At 38.2% G+C, this 19,534-nt stretch overlaps 1 protein-coding gene across 6 annotated transcripts in view; it reads right to left on the reverse strand.

Annotated features, from left to right (window-relative positions):
• Positions 1 to 19,534, reverse strand: part of NELL1 (neural EGFL like 1) — a 292,350-nt gene that overhangs the window by 148,546 nt on the left and 124,270 nt on the right. The window lies entirely within an intron of this gene.

The raw sequence follows: 19,534 nt of genomic DNA on the forward strand, positions 1-19,534 counted from the left end.
AACAGCACTGTTACTGGACAGCACTGTTCAGCACTATTACTGAACAGCACTCTGCTCCTCTTCCACATCCCACACAGGTAGAAGAAGATCAAGCCAGTTGCCTAAGACCATTTTTAGCTTTCTTTACATTATCCCAATAAAAAAATAATAATAATAATTAAAAAAAAGGATGACTTAGGAATGGCAGTAGTTTCACCTCATATCTGTTTGCTTGAGCAATCTCTCCTGCTATTGCAAATCCAAAAATCAAAATTATTGTTTTCACAATGGAGAATAAACCTATCACTTACTAGCCTGTCTAAATATCCCAAAGTGATACTGTAAACTGTAAAATATTCTCCCTTCCTTCCCCACAAAACCAGATATTATACTGAAGAATTCTCTGTTTTTTTTTCTCTCAGCAGGATAGATTTTCTGCTTAGTAGCACAAATTTTACATAAAGTAATTGATGGCTTTCAAAAGATTAATTCTAGTATTACATATGTTCACACAAAAGAAAAAGGAATCACACTCATTTTCCCCATATCTTTCTCCTTGTTATTGATTGCTCACACTCAAGAAAGCTAGTAACAAATAACACAGCTGGAGAACTTCCTTAGCTGGTGAGGTTCAGCCAAGCTGGTCACCCCACAGTGAGAGACCTCCTAGCACACCCCTCTGCAAAGCCACATGCAGACACCAAGCTACAGGCTCCCCCACCCCTCAACACATGGTGCATATGAAGATGCAATAGCAGTGCTGATAGAAATTAGTACAACATCGTCAGCATTTAATCTCTGAAGGGAGGCCTTAATTGTGCAAATATTGAGTTAGTTAAATTGCTTAGTTGCTTAAATTCAGGTAACCTATTTAACTTCCCTAAACAGCAGTAGCTGCAGTAGAAATACACCCATGTTTTCCAGCCTTGAAAACAAAACCCATGCCAGCTCTGCTTACACTTCCTATATCCCACAGCCGTCTGTCCAGTAGGAACCATGAACTAAATCACTTCACATTGGCCACCAAACAGCTATCAGCTGGGAGTGATTTCCAACCGCTACCAACTTGGGCTGAATTAGAAACGATGGCCTGGAGGCAAGACTTTGTATACCACTGCAAACACCTTGAACAATCTCGCTCCTGCATTTTTGTTCTGTTGCAGTGACACTTGATGAAATGAATTTTAAAAAAGTCAGAGGCATCAATATACAGAAGATAAAAGCCAAGAAAAATCCTCCCACACGTCTTGTTATCACACCACCGAGTGCCATAGCCACTTGGGAAACACTCAGGTGTTGATGTGTGTTCACACAGTTCTGCTTGCAGACTCTTTTTAATAGGCTTTTGGAATATAGCTTTGAGGAGTTTTATTCTTGCATATCTAATAATTTCCTGGCATTAAAGGGAGAGGAACAAAAAGATGTCTGAAAATAAATCTATAATACCTAAATAGCAATGAATTCTCTTGAAAATTAACCTGATGTGCTTCTACCCTCTATCCCCAGCGTCCTCCCCAGATTCACTGGACAACAATCCTCCTCTTTCTTCCCCCAAAGAGAAGCAAGAGGATTAAAACTCTCAGAGATGGAGGAAGTGAACTGTAACACCAAGTATGAGAATTCCCAGGTATAAAAGAAAATCCACAACCAATATGAATTTCTCAAAAGGAGAATAAGAACTTGAATTGATGGCTTAACTATAAACAGAGGAACTGAGAACAACCAAAACTGGGTTACAGCAGAAGTCCTCGAGTCCAGGAAGAACTGGGCCTAACAAAAGAAGCAGAAGGAAGAAAAGATCCCTTTCTTCAAACTTTACTCATTTAATTCTTTTCACAGTGTTTCTCTGTGCATTTTCCATATATCCTTTCAGTATTTCACATTTTCTTTTATCTTTGCAGTATTAACCTTCTACTAACACACGTGTTTCCTTTACAGAGAATAATTTTGAGAGGTCAAAACCAGCAGCAGTACTTTGTTATTAAAGCCTGAAGGGCAATGCTAAAGCTGTTGTTTTGGGCCACAATTTCACAAATTCTTGTAAAAGGTTAGGTATTCATCACAAAAAGCTTTGGGCTTTTACTTAATATTGTTAGAGTAAAATCTATAAAGCACACAGTGGTATATACCAGCTCACTTGTAATGGAACTCAAATTGTGATTCATGACTATAGATTGCGTGTTGCATTTGAAATATTAGAGCTCATCTTCTAGTGGTCTTTTGAGGTGATAAAAATACATGATTAATGTTTCTCTCCAGATTGGTGAAGTAGTTTGTTTTTCTTTTAAAAAGGTATACTTATGGTCTTTAAAATGAGACTTGACACAGCATAATGATCATTCACATATCACCAGCTTCCATCTACATAAGCTACTTCTTTGCAACAACAAAGGCATTTGGGCTTCAGCTTTCCAGTAAGGACTGTTACATTACTGAGTTGGTTGATTCAGTGAGTGCTGTTCTACTGGCTTGAAGGGTTTCCTTTACAGTTACCAAAATAGTGGTTCATTACCTCCACCGAGCTCTCTCTACTGCAGTACTCACCTACCCTACAGCTAATCAGGAATCACCATTACTCCTTACAGTTCTAAATAGGGTTCATGAACTTAAAGGGAAACATATGCATGTTATCTTCTATCATCGGTGCCAGCACACCCAGCAATGCTCTGAGTACACTCTGAGTACAAAGCAAACTTACCTCAGTGGAACTACCTGCTTAGCACCTGATGTGATTTTTTTTTTGCTGCACCAGAAGCACTCGTCATCTCATACCAACCAAAACAAGACAGAAGTACAATGCAAGTTGTGTTATGCTTTGACACGCGATGGTACTGCCTCTGTCTGACATACAAATCACAATTTGGGGCAAAAAAAAATGGCTGTTCAAAGGAAAATTAATTTTATTCCTATAAAAAATCTAACTAAACCAAAGTAAACACTTCTGATTAAAGTATTTGGCTTATTAAACTGCAAAATGCAATAAAAAAAGACATTTGGTGCATGTCCACTATTCACAGGGGAAGGAAGAAAAGAATAAGTTAAATCTTTGCTGCATCACAGAGATAGTAAACAGGAAAAATGAACACTTTGGATGTAAAGCCTCAGGTAATTTCTGATCATTTAAAAAAATAATAAAAAAAAATAAAAACAAGAAAGGAAAAAGCTTTAATGCAGGGAAAATGACCAAGCCAACCAACCCACAGTCAGTGAAAGAGTTTCTCATCTACAAATGTACTTTTACAAACTTTACAAACCACTTGACCCTCTTCATGTCCCACTTGGAATCCTATTGCTAAATATTTAAACAGATTACAATGAGAAACCAAATCACAGCAAGAAGTTCTTGTCTCCTCCAACCAAAGTCACATCAAGTATCATCATCCATTGTTTGGGGCTTCACAGTTTAAATAATGGAAGACAATTACATTAAAATCAAAACAAAATGAAGTGAACTATGCAGTGTTCCAGAGCATTATCAGATGATTTGTTTGGAAATCTATTAAGTATCAGAATCAATTACTCTACTTGCAACTGTCTTGCATTTACTTGCTTTCTGGTTGGAAAGCAAATTTTCCCAACTTTAATTCCAATTTTCAAACACTCCATAGTGAAGCATAGACAGAAAAGGAAAGTCAGGAATATAAGGATAGCTTTTCAGAAAGCTCTGATCTCTAATCTTGATTCCTAATTCTTGATTCCTTAATAGAAAACATTATTATTCATCGGGGCGAGAGAGTGTCTCCCCAGCCAGCCCCCCTTTTATTCAAGTTATTACTAAACCATGATTTCAGCTGTATTCAACTCTAGTCTAAATAATCTAGATTTTTAAATATGTAAAACCAACCTCTGTTGTTCTTTAGATTTTAAATCTTACAATATATTCACAAGCTGATGGAATCAAATAAAACAGAGCTTTCAAAATAGCGGAGCACAACAGCAGTTGAGGAAGAGAGGTCCTAAAATTTCAGTCACCCTATGCTTATGCAAAACAAACACATGCTGTTTTCACTCTACTGATTTAGCAGTTCCTTGTTCATTATATTTATCTTTTGCTCTCTGAATTCTCCCTGATTCTGTTCTCTCCTATTCTCATCTCCTTTCCGCTGCCAGTCTCACTGGACTTCAGCTCTGCTTCTCTTTTCCCCCTCCCCGGCTCCTATCGTCTTTCCTCTTTTGCATATGTCTCACATAACCAATATCCATTTGCAGTTGTTGTTTTTTGGTTTTTATTTTGTTTTTAACCTTTAGCACAAGATTTTTTTTTTGCAAACTGTGCAATGCAACCCTCCGCAAAAAGATTTCAGGGAGCCATAAAGCATGAGCGAGCAGCAGTCAGCAGCTCCCTGTGAGCTGGCAGCAGCTCAGGTTCCCTCAGTCAGAAGAGTGAGAAAAAACTAGTTGTTGGCTCCAAATGTTTAAGCTAGCCTTAAACTTGTTTACCAACTTGGGCTCCTTGGTAGCAATTCATGTCCTCCAAGGCAGGACAGCGCTGCAAACAGAGACAACCCTCACCATTTCTGGCTTAGAGGGACGGACTTGCTGCCCAGTTACAGACAGGGAAAAAACTCCTAACAAAAGCAGATAAGCCAAAGGAAAACCTCCATTTCAACAAGGCTGAGAAATGTTACCCTAGCATCAAAAGTAAGTAGCTAGCTGAAAATGCCTCCGTAAATTAGAGCTGGCGTAGCATCACCTGGGAATCCATAAGCAATAATAATAATGACATATATAACATCAGAAAGTACTATCACTTTGAGAGCTTCATTAAAACAATGTAACCTCTTCCTCTGGGCAGCGTAAAAGTGCTTTACACTGATATACCTATTTTACGATCAAGACAAGTATCAGTATTCCATATCTGCATTCTATCAATTTAACTGCTCCTCTAGGGATTACAACTGTATAACTATCAGGTTAAACACACAAATAAGCATTAAAACATACATTTACATGCAAATCACACTCAAATAGTCATACTTTCCAGAGCAGAGTAGGCCATGTCTGAACTAACATAACAATCCTGAGAAGGACAACAGGATATTCAAGTAAAGTCACCTCCCCTCTCCACCCCAAAGCCCCAGCTGTTTATTTCACCACTTTTAGGGTTAAACCAAACATACTCTAGCAAGTGACTCTTCATTCTCCAAGATCACAATACGAGCACTCTTTCAGTACGTCTTTTCCAGCTACATTAGAAAATCGCCCACACAGCAGTCATATGGTAAAGCGGTTGCTTTCTAAAATCCCCTCTGGTGAAATTAAGCCCTAGACATTAAAACATTGCCTAGGCACAAGATGAGATCCTTTTTACCATCCCTGATAATGCTTTCACCAATATACAAATCATTACTCTCATTGCTTTATGTTACATTTTTTTGCCTTAAGTATGAAAATAAAAAATAGAGCTTCTCATAACCTGAGTCCTCACTAATGTGACTAAATCTTTGGAGCCAAGATATTTCAGCTACAGTAATTTTTCTCATCATTCCTCAAAATACCACCATCGTATGATCAAAGTCAGTACCAGACTCTTTAATGCTTGCTGTCCAGACTATCTAGCATCCCTCTAGTTAGAAGATTTTTCTTTTACAATTCTACTGAATTGGCTCCTGTCAACCAAACTGAAAACTTGCAGTTCCACTCCTCCCTTATATTTTCCATCATTAGGTTGGCAATTTACAGTGTATTATTAAATGTCCGTGGTTGGTTTGGGGGTATGGTCCTCAAGAGCCTTGACATCTCCTAGGATAAAAGCTGTCTATTAAACTGAAGTTTCTGCAAGAGATGATTTAAATCAGTTAGAAAGCTGCCACTGACATGTTAACAGTGAAGAAAATAAAAACAACGCATTACTTGTAACAGAAAGGAGTTGTTTTCTTAACCCTAAGCGAATGACTTAATTCGTTTGATAAATACATTAACAGAAAATGTTCATTGTCTTATAATTTTTTCTTTTAATGTGTGCAGCTGTAGTTCTTAGGGATAGTTGATAATTTATTCATAAGGCAACTCTGACAGTTGCAAATAAATTATTTTTTGAAATATTCAGTCAGAATTCACATATGATAATGTAGCTTAGAGAACACATTAAAAATAATCACAAAAAGCAGAATGGAACATTTGGGGGAACAGGTTTTGGCTAACAACAGCATCTTTGTCATTCGCTCAAACATGCCAAAGCAACTAGGAAAAACAAGTCAAGATTCATCTTGTATAACAGCAGACACTATGATGTTTAGAATCTACTGGAATCCAGATTGTCTTACCCTGGATTATTCAGCCTTTTTTTTTTTTTTTTCTAATTATTCTCTGAAAAGATACTGATACTTGTACTTAGAACACAAGGCAGCACAATGAGATTACTAAGTAGTGTGCCTGAGTAGGTGTAGAGACTTTTAACACATTGCTGAATCAGCTCTATAATTAACTGGATTATGACAGCAAGCAAGCTTCTTCTCAGTTTCACAGTCCGTTAGGCCAGGAGGATTCATAGCTTTTACCTAAAATGTCACCATCCCTGCTCTCCAGCTGCTGATCCAGAGCAGACTAATGTCTTTGAGCAACATTGTGCCATTCATGGATTCTGAGTAACGTTCATAGCATCCTCTCATGGCCATTATGGCACACAGAAAAGTTCTTCATCATCCAAAGGTATTTTAACAAACTCAAGCATACCAGCAGCTACTTCAAGAAAAGAAATCTTCATTTCAGGGAAATGACCTGGTGTCTACTAGAAGAAAAAAAAAAAAAAGCGAAGAACACTTTTATGCCCCCTCAAGCTGTATAAAGCACTCTGAAGAGTAATAAGTGACATGTCACTGACCCTGATTATAATGAGACCACTTCAACTAAAATGGAGTTGATCCCGTATAAGCCAGTGCTGGCCCCACAGGAGTAGTTGGCTCTCAGAACTTTGCAGGAGCAAACTGACAACAAGAGAAGTTGTCTACTCTCAGACACAGTACACAAGGGATTTCACGGGATACAGAACTACTGCTGTATCACTCAAGAACAGGACTATATAGTGAAACACTATCTCTGCCTATAGTCAGAGTAATCTTCTTGACAATATTACCAAGAACACTGCAACAGGTAAGGGTTAAATTCAGAGAACGATGAAAGATAAGCTCAAAAAGGGATACAATTCAAGTATGATGCATTTTGAACTCCTCTCTTATAAAAATATGAAATTTGATGTAAGCCCGTGTGGCTCTAAGTCTCATGATGGTGTCAGCTTGCTCTTTCCTATTAGCCTTGCCTTAAAAACAGCTGAAAAACTGCTTACCGTCCTTTTTAGGAGTAGCACATTCACTAGTTCACCTTATTAATTCCTTCATTCATTACCCACAATTATGTGAAGTTAGGAAATAATCACATTTGTACATGCTACCCTTCTTTCAGATCAGAAGTTTTGTTAAGCTTCACTCCAAATGCTAATTTAGGAATAAAAAATTCCTAAATGTGATAAGATGTTGGGATACCCAAGCTTCACCCTTTTAAACGGCATAAATAGCTGCATGGTTATGGTAACATGTATCCCAATAAAGAAATGATTGCTTAACTTCAACACAGTCATGTTCGGCAGTTCATCACAAATGAAACAGTACACAAAACATAAAAAGCTACTGGTTCTTCCCATCCTGCTTGTAGGCAACAGAAAATGAAAAAATGATGATATTCCTCCCTAGGCATTCTACACAGCTTTCCTTACAGCTGGAGATGTTTTGGGAATCTCCTAAATGTTGAGGAGAAGGTGGTGAAAAAAACAAGGCTCATCACAAGGTCCACGTGGGAAATTCTTGCCATCAAAGATGATTTCATAAGGCAAACTATAAATTACAGCTGTACTGTCACGGTCCATCAGCGTGGCACAGCCATGGTCAACTGCAAGCTTTCCATTTTGGCATCAGCAGTTTGACACTGCTCTCCATTACTGCCTTGCTAAAACCCTGAGCACGATGACGAAGATCCAGTCTGCACCATGCTCATTCAATGAACCTATAGCTAACAAAAATGTGAATCATCTGTAAAGTCTATTCACTTACACAACTGGTACTCATCAGCACAATACAGCTGGCCTGTTCACGACACAGAGAGTTAATTGCTTTCCCTGGCTAGAACCCATGACAGAAACCTCAACAAATTACCACAGGGACAGAAGAAGGAAGTTATACATAATAAATTTAACTGGACTACTCTCCCTTAATATTTAGTACCGACCTTTTGCCCATTTTTCTTCTTCAAAGGCTCTTAATGCATGAGATTTTATTCTAAATCTAACTACTGCATGCTTGGCTGTAAGAGTTACCATTACATAAGTCTACGTCAAATAAAAGGTTACACTACTACTGTTCCCAAATATATTAGAGCCCATTAGAAAACAAAGCAATATAATCACCTCATTCTTACAGAAATAGCTCTGTTCCCTAGAAAGATTGCCTCTGGTTTACTGATTATATAGATGTAGTCCCAAAGCCCTGTTTGCTTTGGCTTTGATTTCACTTATGAAAGAAACCCCTTTTGGATCTCAGTACTCACTAGTAAAATAAATACTGCTGTTGGAAAAGCACTGTCAGATTTCTGTAATAGATTCACCTCCTTATTTATCGTTATTTTTAAAACCTTTCCAAACATCCTCAGCAATACCAGCGCATGCCTATGTTGGGGCAGGGGGAGGGGAGGGCACAGCAGGCAAGAAGTGAGGAGCGCATTGCTTTTCTGTAATCTTCCTTTCACCTTCATTAGCCAAGCAATATGATACATTGAAATAATTCTATCCATTTTCATTCAGCTAATACCTTACCTTTTGAGTCCCTTCTATCAGATAGTACTAATGGCTAAGGGTTAACAATGGATTACTGTATCAAAATGAACAATTCTTTCCACATGCTGCTATACTGAGAGCAATTACATTAAATACCTGACTCCATTAGCACTTGTCTTATACCATCGTCCACAATTTTTGCTTCACTGCTCTATTTTTATCCCTAATACTCTTACCCAGTTTGTCTTGTCCTATCTATGTCGTGGGATATTGACTGGCTTACTCTTTCAAATCCACACAGATGCTATCTTCAAATGATAAATTGTAGAAAGCTACCCATATAATTGATCTAGAATCCCTGTGCCCACGGCAACCTTTTACTGTGGCATTTTGAAGGACACTACATCTCTCTGAAAAATTAAATGCTGGTGAAAACTTTTTTGTCTTTACCATGCCTAAAAATATCTACAGTCCCTACAGAACTACTGCTCTTGCATTCTATAATGACTTTTAATATACACTGTTAAAATAAATGAGACCTGTGATATGTTTGCAGCAAAAAGTCACACAAAATTAATAATCTGCTATTTTCACGCTACAGTAATTTGCTCACTCCGTGATCATTTGTGCAGCACAAAGCACTACACAGGTAATGAACAAGTACTCTCCCGTGTTGGTAAACACACACAGTGCCTTATCTTCTCTATTTATGGCCTTCACAACAGTATTTGCATCTTCCTACATGTTCTCTCTCTCTGTCTTTTCAACCATTTATTACTCATATATTTCTATCTTTTTTTTTTTCCTGTCCCCAACTGCTAAGAAGTACTTGTGGAAATATTGACTTAAAGTGGCATACTCATCACCATTGTTAAATTGGCAACCACACCACTTCACGAGAATCACAGAATGGTTGGGGTTGGAAGGGAAGATCTCAAGATCATCTTCGTCCAACCCCCCTGGCCAAGCAGGATCATCCAGAGCACACAGCGTAGGATGGCACACAGGCAGGTTTTGAATAATTCCAGAGGAGACTCTACAACCTCTCTGGGCAACCTGTGCTCTGTGACCCTCCCAGGAAAAAAAGTGCCCTCCGATATTCAGATGGAATGTTGCAGAAGCTAAACCAGTTGGTTTAACATAACAGAGGATTTAGTGATGTTATTTTCATGGGTACAGACTATTCTGTCTTAACCAGGTTCCACAGAGGATTAGAGCCAAACATCTTATTCAAGGTAAGAAAATTATAGATCACTTCAGAACAGTTCTCTTCCAAGCATACCTCTAAGCCATGCTAAACACCTTTCTTTGTTCTATGTCCTTACTACACTATCTAGTCTTGTTGTTTGTGCTTTTTTTAATTTAATTTGTAATGTAAAAATAAATACGTAGAAGACAGCAGCAGAACAAAAACCCTTAATTTTAGGTATTATAAATAATTTTTCCTTACAAACATAACCTTAATTGACGTAATTGGAAAATGCAAGATGTATTTCTCATCCTAGCAAATATGGTAATCAGATGTGATTTACAGCACAAGTTACTGAGAGAGGCATTTCTGCTTTGGAGATTGTAACAATACTGTGTTCCTTAGGCATAACCTGAGGTAAGCTAAACAAGAGGAGCGGTAAAAGAAAGAAATATATCCAACAGATGATCATAAAAAATATTCTTCACCTGCAACCCTAATTCCTGCCTCAATGCTTAGTACTAAATTTTATTTTAATTGCTTTGCTTTTGGCTATGAAATTGAACTGGTGATTTAATGCTTTCCCCTTTGATAACATAGTCCAAGCTTAGCTGCAGTTAAGTAACATGAAATTGGAACACATGCCCCTAGTCTTTCCACTCTAATAACTCTGAATGACCATATCCGGTATCATCATAAGGAGTCAATAAAGTCTTCCTTCCCATTTCCTTTAACAGTATCACCTGCTGAGAAATTCATTCACTCAGACGCTGTCAAGTCCCACTGGGACGAGCGGGCAGAGTACAAAGAATGAAAGACCACCAGAGAGATGCAAACCCAACCCTCCTTGTCCATGAAAGCTAACTGTAAGCATGTCTTGTTTGGGTGAGAATTCAATGTCTAATAATGGAAAAGAGCCTTAATGCAAACAAGCATTCTTGGACTCTCCCAGAAGCAGAATTTTAATTTGCAGTACACAGCATCCTGACCTTTGAGAGTGGAGGTCTGGAACAGAGTCAGTATTACAGTGTTACTCACGATACTCAATTATTATTTTATTACTGGTACCATTATGTACATTTCAGAGCACTTTACCAGCAATAAGGCCTAATTCTAGCATGAGCAAGCAAGGCAGGCTTTCACCTATAAGCACTGACTAACCAACTGTAAGCAGCAACATCAAAACGCAGTGAAATTCTCTGAAATAAAGGACAGTGTCAGAAGCATACAGCAGGTTGAACTAATCCTTGTGAAATTCTAGAGGAAGATATTCTAAGTTCAATGATCTTTGAATCAACCTGCAGCACTGAAAAAAAAAAAAGATGATAAATCCCAATTCATGAATACGTTCAAGAGCATGTGTATACATATGCATGCACACATATACACATAAGCACACTGCTGAGGTGGTAAACAGTCTAGAAAAATCTCCCACTGAAGGAAGGGAACAAAAAAAAAGAGAGGTGAATCTGCATCACTGGTTTCAACTGCTGGGGTCTGTTTCCAAAGCTAGCTATCTCAATTTTTGAAGCTAGATTAAGTTTTATTTAAAAGCAAAAGACTCAGACTGCAGCTGATGAAAACTTCATGGTTTTCTTTCCCCCCAAATAGAGAAAAACATTACGAAAAAAATGTGAGCTTCCACTGTCGCTATAAGGGTGGAGATTTCTCTCTGTATATGAAATGCATTTACACCATCTCTATTAAAAAGCAAAATTCTAGCCTGATTTCTTTTGTGATTCTGCATTAGTTGTAAACAAACTATGAAAAATTAAAGAAAGAGCACAACTAAACAAGCTGTGACTAGATCGACAGTATCTAAAAGCAGAGCAAAAGAATTCTCATTTCCAGCAGTTTCCAATACTCTCTTCCCTCCACAAATTTTTCCAACTATTATTCTTTTAATTAACAGCAATATAACCTACTCACATTTTAACCAAAAACAAGAAGTCACCCATATAGTACAGCCAGACAGGACACTCTCTGCTTTACGAAAACATACTAGCATTGCCAGAGACATCTAAAAGCCAGAAAGGTGATGACTATCAAAAGTAAAGTGCTCCACAGAATTCACAAGATTGTGAAGACCACACTTTGAAGTATCTTTGAGAGTTGTTTTCTTAACGCAAGTTTCTGATCTTTCTTATCGAAAAAGTAATTGATAATACAAACCCTATATCAATGAAAATCGACATGACTTTACCAGGATGTAATCGGAAATACCAATTTTTATCTGCCAAGACCAGATGAGAGCACTAGGTGGAACCGGCATGTCAAGGTCCCCTCACAGGCCTGGAAGTTGCAAATGACTACACTGTCCTCGAATCCTGGACAAAACATTTTTCACAAATCATACTTTGTACCTTAGCAAGTTCCTGGATTAATGTACACTGTGCCACAAATCTGTGCTCTGTTCACGGGTCCCTATCGTTTTTATCCTTTGCACCCCTAAACTGCTTCTTATCTGTGTGTGGTTTTGTACGGCTCCTATTGCTAGCTTAACAGCTGTCAAAATAACCTTAGTCTACAAAGATCTCACACTGAATGAGAAGGAAAAAGAAAAAGAAAAAAAAAGAGTTGAGCCAGTATTACTGGTTTAAATTCTGTGCTCTGTTTATACAGGAGAACCTATACTTTCAATGAGCTTTTGGTGAAAGGTTAAACAGAATGACAGCTGGTTAATTCACCAGCATCTAGCAAAAACTGAGCAGAGAAGCAGGCACAGGCATAGAGGACAAACTCTCTAATACATACACATCCCTGCACAGCTGCACAGAATGGCCTCCATGAAGGCAAAGATGAGGAGACACACTATGGAAACCTCCTCTTCTACTAACAAGAGGAATAACAGCCGTTTTAGGACTGGGGTAAAGACGAGAAAAAGAAATCACTGTTTCCATCCCTAAGGTGTATCCTTTGAGAGAAAAGGGAGGGAGCCTTTCAATTAAGTTCAAAGTGAGAATGTTAACCAAAAGGAGAAATAACCTTACTGTTTGGACAAAGACAATAAACAAATAAATAAAGATAGGAAACCAAGCTACAGTCTAGGCATTAGGAAAAAAACAAGGAGTACGTATGCGAAGACTGTTATGGAGCAAAGGAGACAGACTACAACTTCTGGTGAGGGGCTGTGAAACAAGACTGAGATAGTATAACAGAAAGGAGATGAACTCAAGGCATTCAATTTCCACAATCAAAAGCCCTTGTATCACAGTCCAAGGATGTTTTTCTTTCTCAAAACTGTAATTAGAATGGGTCACTTTGCTGAGAAAGCATAGAAAAAGAACAATTTCAGAAGCAATGTCCTGATCAGTTAGACCACGTGGCTTTCTGCAGAATTTTCAGAGAAGCACATATGGAAATAAATACTAGTGTCATTAGAGATGAAAGGCTGTAAATACTTTCACCTTAACCTTTGCTTCCTCTTGCTTGAATATATAGCGATCCAGATACTGAATTAGCACCAGCTTTACATTTAAGTCCATGAAATCTGACTTCCTTTTTCCAGGCTCCTTTAAATGCATGTAGCTGTGATTTATCTTCTGCCCTGCGGTTTATAGTACTTTTCCTCTATGAATGTATAGCCTTTATTTCTCTTTCTCCTACAGGACGGTTCTTCTTTATACTTAGTGTCTTTGAATAACGAACAATTCTCTTACATCTAGTTTCTCACATAATGCAACCTTGTCTCTTCGCTTTTGCAAATCTACGTAATCCTTTGGAGAAGCTGAAACTTCCTCTATTCCTGTGTTCCACGTTAAAATTGCTGAGATTATCTGAAAATAATCACTGTGTTTAACTACTAGTGGCCATCATAACAGCACATCAGATTTCTAAGTTTTGATTACCTACCCAGGACCTATAATTGTATCTCTGATTATTGGTATAAAATGGAGAATATATAGAAGATCTTCATACAATTGTGTGTGTGAAAGACACTATTAAGAGGAAAAAGCGCAATTAACACATTCCTGGGCTTGGTTCAACTATATCTAATGTTAGCTCGTGCAGTCATGGTCAAACTACTACATGGAAGCAATTCTGTGGCTTTAATCCACATAGGTCCAAGACAAAGCAAGATACCAACTATAGCTTCACTATATCAAAGTGCTACAATGTCGCATTAAGGGGTGTAGCCGATTAACCGTTACGGGTCGGGTCGGATTCAGGACACTGAACTATCACAATCATAGAATCATAGAATATCCCGAGTTGGAAGGGACCCATAAGGATCATCAAGTTCAACTCCAATCAAGTCCAAACTGACAATCACAGATTCACCAACAACGTATAACTGCCCTTAGCACTGAACTACCACGGTCATGGATTCACCAATAATATATAACTGCCCTTACTGTAGTCGTGTTCAATGAGAACTATCACGGCTAGGAACAATGCAATCAAGTGCAATTTATTACAGCAACAGGTACACAGGCTCTTTGGATTGCCGGCGATATTTTACTGTCTACAAATGCAAGCTAGCATGCATTACATACACTTGTGCACAGCCTGGAAATTAATGTGTTAAAAGGCGCAAAGACTCTATAGAGATTTCTAAGTTTCCGCGGAGACACACAGTATAATAAAGCATTCATATCTCACCCAAAGGCATCCCAATTTGGGGGGAAGAGAGGCTCAGCCCGTCAACTGATACCAGGAGTCAGGAGGTCCTCAGGATGGTGTATTCCCTCATGCTGGTATCTCCTGTGATGGTGGTATCCTCCCTAACGATGGTATCTTCCCTAACATCCCCCCCTCTCTTAGGCCAATTTATATTATATTCTATCTTTTAGGTGGAGCTTGAGTGACTCTAGTCAAGCATATCTTACTTATGATTGGTGAAAAGTTTTCCCGTCTCTGTTTAAAGGAATAGGCTCCGAGAAACTCAGAGCACATGCTCAGTGAAGGGTGGTCGCACCCTGGAGGCAGGTAGCTTTGGGGATGGAGGCGTGTTTTGGTATTATAATGATATCATAATGAGCAAAAGTACACTAGAGTACAGCATTTGTCAAAACATGACTGGTTGTTGGCTCAGGGTAGCAAGAAGTGCGGTGTATTGGTCTCGGTGTGCACAAGAATAATCGAGTCCCCACCTAGTTACAGAGCCTAGCTGTGGTGTCTCCACTCCACTCTGTGCTCTGTACTGTTGCTTAGAGGCAGCACACCGGATTCCCCCAGTGTGACAGTATCTAAGGTTGGAAGCCTAGGGAACACTCAGGTAATGCAGCTACGCCCTACCCTGAAAGCCTCTTCAATGCTGTACATTTTCTTTAACATGTGAATATTAGTTTTATTTTCCTAGTTACTTTAGGCAATTACACCACATACAATTATACCTATTCCAAGAAGGTTACAACCTAAGTAAAAAATAACAACTGAACTCACCTTAATACATCCTCTGTGTTTTGGTCTAAGCATTTTTGGTTTAATAGGATTTCTGTAACAGTAACAATAGTACTAAAAGTAGTACTTCTAAGCAAAACTCTCTTATTTTAAGTGTTTATACTGGCCAGTACTGTGGGAGACAAAAAAAAGTGTTGTTGTTTTTAGATATGTTAACAGCAAAAGAAAGACCAGAATAAACATTGGTCCATTACTTGATGAGGATGATCACCTCACAAACAGGGACATAGACAAAGGAGAAATGTTCAATGCCTTCTTTGCCTTTGTCTTCAACACTGATGATGGCCTCTGTGACCCAGGTGGACTAAGAGTTCAAGAAGCATTTGGACAACACTCTCAGACATCTGGCCTGATTTTTGGCTGGTCCTATGCAGACCCAGGAGTTGCACTTGATGATCCTTGTGGGTCCTTTCCAACTCAGGATACTCTGTGATTCTATGATTTTACGCTAAGAACTTTATTTCCTTTAGCCAGGGAAAAAGTAATCTAACCAATTGTATTACCATGTTTGGTATTTCATAAGTAGTAAAGAACAAAGAATCAGACAGCCATTTAAGATGGAAAGGCAAACTCAAGAATTTTCAAGTTTCCACTCTACTTAAGTCCTGCAAGAATGATGCTAATAACTGTAATTTTAACAGCTGATAGATGCAATTTTAATTAGCTAGGCATTGTTTTTCATTAAGGTGAGTGATGCATTGAAACCCTATTGAGTCATAAAAGCATCATTTAATACAACTAGCAGCCTTTTTGAGATAATTCATTTGACATTCTATTAAATCAAAGGGAAAGGTGTGACTACCCTATCTAGACTGCATCAGTGTTTCTGAGTACAATAAATGTCAAGGAAAAATGAGTAATGCACAATAACAAGATTTGTACACAGAACACATGCTGCTTCCTCACAAAATACTGATATTCAAGATTAAAAAATACTTTGTTTTAAAGTCATCTGCTTTCTTGCAACAAAGAACAGTTTCTTGTCCTCCTGTAGTGCTTTCACAAATCCAAATATAAAGAGGTGAAATAATCTATCAGCACAATAGACTAATCAATCCTCTGACCTAACAAAGCTGAAAATATCTCCTTAAGACTCAGTTTCTACTTATCTTCCAGTATTTCAGAAACCTTAAAAATTAGAAAATGTTCCGTAGTTCTACTTTCCCATTATCTCAGCACCTAGAATGGTTCTTTTGTCTAGTCGTTGATCCTGAATTTACAAAAAAATGCATTCCAATTGTTTATTCCTGTACATTCCTGAAGATACTTATGTTCCTTCTATGCTTTCAACCAAACTATATGCATTTAACTTCTAGTCTTGCCTCATAAATCAGTCCCTACAACCCTTTCATCATTTTTTTACAGTCTGTTCTGAATAGCTTTCTGTTTATTAATTTTAAAATATCTTAACTGCACATGCCACTTGCCTCAACTTGTCATATGCTCTGAACTCTGCTTCTGAAGCATCACAAAGGTTTTAGAAGGGTAAAAGTCCATGCCACTTTGACTTTAGAAAATTATCCCAGTACCAGACTCTGTTAAAATGATTTTAGAGATAGCATTAAGAAAAAAATTTTTTAAAAAATGATATAGGGATATTGAAATCACTGCTTAAATTATTTTGAGGTTTATGCAGTGGCATAAAGAACTCCTAACCAAAGGAAGACTGAAACAAATTTCTTATAAATACAATAATGTAGCACAGAGTATAATAATACAGCACGCAATCTACACATTCTAGGTTATACAAATAATCTTCCTGTTTTCCAACTAGGTACAAGATTCTTGTAATCTTATAAATCTCCCATAAAACTACTATTACTTAAAACACAAGGAAAATGTATCATCCCAAGGATGTTCTCTTTGACTTAAGGACAAGACTCAGATCATGAGGCACACTAGAATTCACACACACCAAATCTCAAGCTGATAAATGTAATAGCTATCGTCAGTACTACCTAAATACCTAAGTACTACCTAAATCAGTGTATACACACACACACACACTCAAATATATGTCAATTAAAACAACCCTTAGTTCCCACAAGTAGGTGCAGAAGAAGCTATGCTGCCTGTGCATGCCATGCTCATTTTAAATACAGGTGTTCTTTCTCACTTTAAAATCCTGCAAGTCTCTATCCTGATATCCTAAGTACAGGCATATAATTAAAGGGACACCAAATACTGTAATTTGCTCAAGAATCAGCAACAAAAGAAGCACTAACACAAAGTTGACACGAAATTCAAAAGCATTCATCTTAATTCAGTCACAGGGAGTTTTTAAGAACTGGCTAGTAAATACAAAGAGCATTATAACACATATACTAAATTCCACATTAGGTGTTGTGTCAGCAAATTAATGTGCTACAGCATCACATATTAAAGCATATGATTAGTCTTGTTGTTGATATAATAATAATAAAATATTTAAATAATAATTCAAATAGCTACTGACAGATGAGCAGCTTGTTTCCAAGGTGACCAAAGTGATTTATATTCCTTATTGAATTTCTCTTAGACGTAGCCAACTTATTAGTACCTTGAAATTCTTCCTCTGCTCACAGCATCTCACTGGTTTATATTTTGCAGTGTTGCAATTTAACAATCTTTAACCTGCCACTTTATCTAGAGTCCATGTAAGGCAATAGCGACAGCTGATGTCTTACATTCTACACAAAAGGCCCAAACATATTGAATGCATAAAGGAATTGGTTTGACAACAGATATCGATGTACAATAAGAAGAAATGCATATTATGGCTTTAAACAATTGTCTTCCAGCAGGGTTTTCTCAGAAACTGACAGACTTCCAAATTAGCCATAAGCCACACAAGCCATTTCTGAACTCAAAAACACTTTTGGACAGATACAATTGTATTCATTTCAGAAGAGATAATTGCAAGCAGTTATGTCGGTACCAGTAAAACGGGAAGAACAAGCAGGCAAAGAAATCAAGCCTTCCATGAGAAGTCTACGCAGCTGCAGACCAAAGCCATGATGTCCTCCACAAAGAGACAGGCTCTCCAGCTTGATATCTTCCACCTAGTCGGACTAGACTATTCATCCAAGTATTGGTGTCAGAGTGGCACGAATACCCGCTACAGTGCAGTATAAAGAAAAAGGAAAGTCCTGGTATCCACAGGCTGGCTTTTGATGTCTTAGTTATACTTTTAAAGACAAAATCACTTCATTGTATTGTTAGAGAGAAAAATTACACAATTTAAGGATTAGTTTGTTCCTTGCTACCTGACTGTTTGCCTCAAACAAATCCACAGTATTTACAACAACATTTCCACAATAAAGAATAGAGCTGCTATGTTGACTGCCATTGCTGCCTAGATTAGTGTCTGCGTTGCAGACACAGGATCATAAACCATGTAAGCATATTCCAGCCTTGCCAGATGTAACAAAGACTTCTGTAATTCCCATGAGATGTACTCCTGGATAAAAATTTAATGGGGCACATACACTGCAAGACATGTGGTAACAGCCTGAGTCTAGACTCCGTAGGCTCCACCAGCGTAGGTTGATCATGATGTTCTGCTTAGCCTGAAAGCTTCAGCTGAAGGCCTGCCGTGGGGAACTCTCCAATTAATGAAGAGAGGGAGCATAACAGGCCCCACTTCACATCATCTACTTGCCCTATAGTGAGGGAGTTAACAACTGAACAGAGGAGATCCTAAGTCCTCCACAAAAGCCAAGCCTTAACTATAAGGACAAACCCATTGAACACAGTGGCATATGTGGCAAACCAGCTTGGGAACAGCTCCCTGGGAATGGCTCCAGGGAGCACTTCCCTGAGAACAGCTATTTAAAATGAACCAAACACTGTAGAGAATCATGCCAACAGCACCAGAGGGGGAACACGATGACTCCTTTCTCATTTCTGACTACATTAACCATACCTTTGTTTTTCCAACATTAAAGACAACTGTCTTTACAATGGCAGGAGGCTGCGGACCATCAGCTTCCTTTGAAAACAAACCACCTAGAATGACCCAAGTCAACATGCAGTCTCACGCAATTCAGGAAGAAATTAGGGTAATCCCTTCCAAATTCAAGAGAGAGGAAAAAGCAACCTACACATGACCACATATTTGCAGCAGAAATCAGTTTGTAAGTCTTCCCTGAATTCTGACAACAGCTTAGCCTATCAACATGGCTAGTAAGAGCAGTTGTATAAACAGTCTGCCATCACTT

This window comes from Anser anser (assembly GCF_964211835.1).
Source record: "Anser anser genome assembly, chromosome: 5".
Lineage (NCBI taxonomy): Eukaryota > Metazoa > Chordata > Aves > Anseriformes > Anatidae > Anser > Anser anser.